General features: G+C 36.2%; 1 non-coding gene across 1 annotated transcript; it reads left to right on the top strand.

Annotated features, from left to right (window-relative positions):
• Positions 1-6,750: 6,750 nt before the first annotated feature.
• LOC128280145 (small nucleolar RNA R71) lies at positions 6,751-6,857 on the top strand. Its single transcript, XR_008270327.1, has one exon. It is a non-coding gene; the product is annotated as a small nucleolar RNA R71 (small nucleolar RNA).
• Positions 6,858-7,217: the final 360 nt, after the last annotated feature.

The raw sequence follows: 7,217 nt of genomic DNA, 5'->3' as shown, positions 1-7,217 counted from the left end.
TTTTAAGGAAAAACCACCCATAAAGTGTGCTAAGCATGGGATAGAAATATTTATAAATTACGGTTTATCAAATACCCCCACACTTAAGCATTTGCTTGTCCTCAAGCAAAATCCTCAACTCATAATCAAAATAAATTCTTCTCAACTTATAATTTCTATCGATAATATCTCAAAATAATCCATAGGTAATCATACATTGAAAATTCAACTGAAAGAACATCAAAGTTTCAAACATTCTAAGTTGAGTATTTTATCATGAAAACATAGGTGTCTCCCCTTGTCTAAGTAATTACCTTTGATTCAAAATATCACAGAGTTTCACATCTTCATTAAAGATTCACTCAAATCACTCGAGGTGTTTAAGGACAATAAATGAAGCACTCAATAGTCAATAATGAAGAGTCATTACCATAGGCTTGCATAAAAATCAAATCTCCACCACTATAAATTGAGATGAAACATCAATCAAAAGGCCTTTAGAGGGTTGTAACGTGGCTTTGGTTAGAGGGTGTGGTCACAAACTGAAAGAAAAAGTTAGAATCGAGATTGAATTGAAAAATCACTTAATTAGAAAAAGGTTTAATCATCACTTGCATACAACAGAGCTTCTTCTCAGAATATGGAATTAAAATACTTAAGCTCAAAAACAAAAGATTACTACTCAAAAACAAGACATAGCTAAGCAATTTATTCAAATCAAATCTCGACAAAAATAGGGATTAAATTTAATTTAGGGGATTTCAACAATAATGGGTTAAGGGTTAATATTAAGGGTAATACAAGAAATGGCGTGTTAGGCTCAAGGGGGTTCACTAGGGGTTAATTGTGGAAGTAGGCTTTTCATGGCATGAGTAGGTTAATCCTAAGTGCCTTAATCATTTTGACATATCAAATCAAATGGTGTGGTCTTGACATGCATAATCAAGCAAGTTCTAGAATAACAGTTCAATACTGATGCACTCAAAGCAATAATAAAAGTGAGCATGAAAGAATTAATACATGCTCAAAAGGCTCAAAAATCTCACAAAAATTATGGCTTTTTAATGTTTAAAACTTGTGAATTCCAACTCAAAGTAATACCTAAACTTTGGGGAAACAGCCTAAAATTTAAAATTCTTAAAAAATCAACTTATCATGCTTGATTCTCTTAATGTCTTAAAGTTTAAACAATCAATGCATAAATACCTATTTTTTAATTCAAGATATATCAATCAAAATCATAAATCAATCAAAATTTATCCTAAATATGATATAAGTGCTTTTCAAGAGAACAAGGCAGTCATTCAGGGATTTTTCTGATAATGAAATGGATACCCCCCCACACTTAAGATGTACATTGTCCTCAATGTACAAAGATAGATATTTTGAACATGGAAGTGTAAGTTCATAAGATAGGGAGAAAAGTGAAACTTCCTGAGTTCAAAATAGATGAAATTCCTGGATCAGCGAAAGCGAGTTGTTGGAAATAAAGCTGGAGGACAAACATGATTCTAAAGGACAAAAGGATAATTGGGGGACTAATTTGATAGTAATCTTAAAGATAAGCTGTGTTTAAAAACAAAATAATCTTTAAAAATTAATAAAAGAAAAATAAAATAAGATAGATAATGCAATTTTTCAAGAGGCACGGCCGGTTCACACGCCCGTGTGGATTGTGTCTCGCCCGTGTTTGTTGCGAAATGAGATGTCATCACATGGCCTTAGGGCACCTCCGTGTGTATAGGCCTTGTGGCTACATGATCATGTTACAAGATCATGTGTGATGTGGTCCGCTTCTCTCACGATCATGTAGCTCTACATACGCCCGTGTTGTTTTGACAGCATTGTCCATGGGTGCTAGACACGGGCGTGTCGCATGCCCGTGGCCACTTATCGCATCTCGTGTTGGGAAAGATAACTTTTACCTTGTTTTTACACGACCGTATCGCACGGCCATGTTTCCGTCTGTAGTTGTCACACGGGATGAAGCACGGCCGTGTGGAGTTGGGAACCTGTGCTCAAAGATTCTGTTAGTGATCTAGATGTTTAAAAATTGAAATTTAAATAATTTAAAATCGTTAGTACTCGGGTTGCCTCCCGAGAAGCACTTGTTTATAGTCTAAGATTGACTGTTACCTTATTGGTTTACTCAGGGCGGTTTGTGGAGTCGTAGCTCCTCTCTATCGTCTTTAAAATTCTCACCAGTATAAAGTTTGAGACAATGTCCATTTACTTTGAAAGTACCGTGAGATGGGTGACTTACCTCTATTATGCCATATAGAAGAACAGATTGAATAACGAAAGGTCCTGACCATCGTGATTTAAGTTTCCCAGGAAACAATGAGTTGTATAGTAAGACAAGATCTCCAATTTCAAATTGTTTGCATTGCTTCAAACGAGTGTCATGGCGCCGCTTTGTTGCTTCCTTGTATAGGCATGACTTTTCATATGCATTGGCTTGCACTCATCAAGTTCGTTCAGCTACATCAACCTATTTTTTCCTACAAGTTCGAGATCAAGGTTTAAAAATTTAATAGCCCAAAAAGCTTTATGCTCTAGTTCGAGTGGTAGATGACAACTTTTTCCATAAACGAGTCTGTAAGGTGATGTCCCTGTGGGGGTCTTAAAAGTAGTTCTGTAAGCCCATAAGGCACCATCTACTTTCATTGCCCAATCTTTTCTGTTTGATTCTACTATTTTTTCAAGGATCTGTTTGATCTTTCGGTTTGCCACTTCAATTTGTCCATTAGTTTGAGGATGGTATGGGGTGGTTGTTCTATGATGAACTCCATATTTCTTAAGAGTTTTTTCAAATTGGGAATTACAAAAATGGGTGCCCCTGTCACTGATAATTGCTCTAGGTGTTCCGAATCTTGAGAAGAGTTTCTTCAAGAAACGTACTACCACTCTAGCATCATTAGTAGGTAGAGCTTGGGCTTCCACCCATTTGGACATATAATCAACTACTACAAAGATGTATTTATTCCCAAATGAATTGGGGAATGGGCCCATGAAATCGATACCCCAAATGTAAAATATTTCACATGAAAGCATATAATTTTGAGGCATTTCATCACGTTTAGATATGTTACATGTCCGTTGGCATTTGTCACACGAAGTAACATACCTATTAGCATGTTTGAATAATGAGGGCCAATAAAAACCTGATTCAAGTATTTTATGTGCAGTCTTAGTTCCACTATAGTGTCCTCCAGTTGGCCCTAAGTGACAATATTCCAATATTTTTTATGTTTCTAATCTTGTAACGCATCTTCTAATGACTTGATCAGCACATCTGCGAAAAAGAAAGGGGTCGTCCCAAAATTATTTTTTCACATCATTAAAGAATCGCTTCTTTTGCTAGTGTGTTAACCCTTTTGGGATAATGTTAGCAGCTAAAAAATTCGCGATGTCTGCAAACCACGGTACCTCGGAGTCAGATATAGCGATAAATTGTTCTTCAGGAAACGAATCATTTATTTCAACTTCATCTAGTTCTTTGGTATTAGAGTTCTCGAAGCTGGACAGATGATCAGCCGCGAGATTTTCAGCTCCTTTCTTATCCTGGATTTCCAATTCAAATTCCTGCAATAGGAGAATCCATCGAATGAGTTGAATTTTTGCATCAGTTTTAGTTAAAAGGTACCGAAGGGCGGAATGGTCAGTGTAAACAACAACTTTAGACAATATGAGATATGATCGAAATTTATCAAATGCAAAAACCACAACTAGCAATTCTTTTTCTGTAGTAGTATAATTCTCTTGTGCACCTGTCAAAGTTTTGCTAGCATAATAGATAGGTTGAAAATGCTTGTCTCTTCACTATCCCAATACTGCACCTACTGCAAAGTCACTCGCATCACACATTAATTCAAATGGTAAGTTTCAATTAGGTGCAATTATGATTGGAGCATTAATTAATTTATCCTTTAAAGTATTAAATGCTTCTAAACACTCCTGATTGAAATTAAAAGGTATATCTTTTTCTAACAATTTAGTCAAAGGCTTAGCTATTTTAGAAAAATCCTTAATAAATCTTCTATAAAAACCAGCATATCCTAAAAAGCTTCTAATAGCCTTAACCGAACTAGGAGGGGGTAATTTTTTGATTATTTCTATTTCAGATTTGTCTACTTCAATCCCTTTGCTAGAAATTTTATGCCCTAATACAATACCTTTTTGAACCATGAAGTGACATTTCTCCCAGTTAAGCACAAGGTTCATTTCCTCACATCTTATTAAAACTCGTTTTAAATTTTTAAGACAGAGATGCAAAGAGTTACTGAATACCGAGAAATCATCCATAAATACTTTCATGATATCTTCCACGAGTTCGTCAAAGATGGCCATCATACAGCGCTGAAAAGTGGCAAAACCATTACATAATCCAAAAAGCATTTTACGATAAGCGAACGTACCATATGGGCATGTGTATGTCGTTTTTTCTTGATCTTCAGGAGCTATTGGGATTTGGAAGTAGCCAGAGAGACTGTCTAAAAAAGCAGTAGTACATGTGCCCAAATAATCTTTCTAACATTTGATCAATAAATGGCAAAGGGAAGTGATCTTTTCTTGTGACATCATTCAGTTTCCTATAATCAATGTAAACTCTCCATCCTGTGACTGTCCTTATTGGGATTAATCCATTCTTCTCGTTGGTCACAATCGTCATGCCGCATTTCTTAGGGACAATCTGCACTGGACTTACCCTAGAACTGTCAGAAATAGGATAAATAATCCCAGCATCTAGAAGTTTAATTTCCTCTACTCTTACAACTTCCTTCATGTTGGGGTTCAGTCGTCTTTGAGCTTGCACATACAGTTTGTATTCATCTTCCATCAAAATTTTTTGGGTGCAAAAAGAAGGGCTGATTCCTTTAATGTCAGAAATTTTCCAAGCTATGGCCTTTTTATGTTCTTTTAATACTTGGATCAATTCCTCTTTCTCTTTGGGTTGCAAGTTAGAGGCAATAATAACTGGTAATGTAGAATTATTTCCAAGGAAGGTGTATTCCAAGTGGTTTGGTAATTGTTTAAGTTCCAATTTGGGAGGCTCTTCAATAGTGGGTTTTTACTTAAGTTCATCGTTTATCTTAATGCCCTCATATTCTACTTGTATTGAAGAATGCTCATTAGGTTCGTCATCTGTCTCCTCTTCTTGAGCAAGATACAGTTTCATCGTGTCCTTCTGTATAATTTCGTGAAAAGAGTCTTGAGTAGTATGATCAATAGAGTCAATAAAAAACATGAATCATCCTGTTCCCTAGAAAACCTCATAGCATCATAAATTTTAAAGATAATCTCCTCGTCACCTACTCTAAGTACCAATTTACCGTCACCCACATCGATTACAGCCCTAGCAGTGGCTAAAAATGGGCACCCTAAAATTAAAGGCACTTCCACATCTTCATCCATGTCAAGCACAACAAAGTCAATAGGAAATATGAATTTATCTACTTTCACAAGTACATCTTCTATAATAACCCTAGGATATTTAACAGATCTATCGGTTAATTGAATACTCATCCTAGTGGGTTTAGGTTCCCAAGACCAAGTTGTTTGAACATTTTATATGGCATCAGATTAATGCTAGCACCTAAATCAGCTAGTGCTTTCTTAACATTTAAACTACCAATTAAACAAGGAATAGTAAAACTTCCTGGATCTTTCAATTTTGTTAGCAGTTTGTTTTGGAGTATGGCTGAGCACTCCTCGTTGAGTTCTACTGTAAATACGTCCTCAAACTTCCTTTTATTTGTTAGAAGCTCCTTCAAAAATTTTGCGTATGTAGGCGTCTACGAGATAGCTTCAACAAAAGGTAAGTTGATATGTAATTGCTTAAAAAGTTCAAGAAACTTACCAAATTGTGCATCAATGCAATCTTTTTTCAATTTTGTTAGGTATGGAACTGGTGGTTTATATTCCTTTGGCACTGGTTTGTCACTATTTTCGAGTTTTTCTTCCCCCTTTTCGCTCGCCACGGCTAATTGTGTTAGCTTCTTTTCAGATTCCATTAACACTTTTCCACTCCTTAGTGTAACTTCTTTTACATGCTCTTTTGATTTGGTGTTACTAGGTAAACTTCCTAGTGGTCTTTCTGAAATTAGTTTAGACAGCTGGCCTATTTGAGTTTCGAGCCCTTGGATTGACGCTTGTTGATTTTTAAGTGCTGTCTTGGTGTTCTGAAAATGAGTTTCTGACATCGATATAAACTTTGAGAGGATCTCTTTAAGGTTCGACTTCTTTTCCTGTTGGTAGGGTGGTTGTTGGAAGTCTGGAGGATGTTATGGTCTTTGATTTCCTTGACCGTCCCACGAGAAATTGGGATGGTTCCTCCAACCTACATTATAAGTATTACTATATGGGTTATTTTGGGGTCTATAATTGTTACCCATGTAATTTAACTGCTCGTTCTCCATGTTGTGGCTATAAGGTGGGTATTCTGAATTGCTCGATCCACCTCCACTTGTTTCGCACTGTATTACTGGGTGAACCTGTGAAGAACTAAGAAAACCATCAATTTTCTTATTCAAAAGTTCTACTTGATTAGAGGGCATGGTGACTGAATCGACGTTATAAACACCGGCTGTTTTTATTTGCTTTGTCCTCATGACTTGCCACGGATAGTTATTCAGTGACTTCTCCTCTATAAACTCATAAGCATCTTCAGGTGTTTTATTATTGATGGTTCCGCTAGAAGCTGCGTCAACCATTTGCCGAGTCGAAGGATTCAGACCATTATGGAACGTCTGAACCTGTAGCCAAAGTGGTAACCCATGGTGAGGGCACATTCTCAAAAGATCCTTGTATCTCTCCCATGCATCGTAGAGTGTTTCTAAATCCATCTGCACAAAAGAAGAGATATCATTACATAATTTAGCCGTTTTAGCAGGCGAAAAATATTTTAGTAAAAAATTTTCGGTCATTTGTTCCCAAGTAGTGATTGACCCTTGTGATAACGAGTTCAAACACTATTTAGCTTTGTTCCTCAATGAAAAGGGAAACAACCAAAGACGTATGGCATCATCAGAAACACCATTGATTTTAAATGTATTGCATAGTTCCAAAAAGTTTACTAAGTGGGCGTTGGGATCTTCATCCTGCAAACCATAAAACTAAACAAACTGTTGTATCATTTGAATTGTGTTAGGTTTCAGTTCAAAAGTATTTGCAGCTACAGCAGGTCTAACTATGCTTGATTCAGTTCCTATTAAAGAAGGTTTAACATAATCATACAT

This window comes from Gossypium arboreum, chromosome 8 (assembly GCF_025698485.1).
Source record: "Gossypium arboreum isolate Shixiya-1 chromosome 8, ASM2569848v2, whole genome shotgun sequence".
Lineage (NCBI taxonomy): Eukaryota > Viridiplantae > Streptophyta > Magnoliopsida > Malvales > Malvaceae > Gossypium > Gossypium arboreum.
This window is presented reverse-complemented; position numbering and strand designations above follow the sequence as displayed.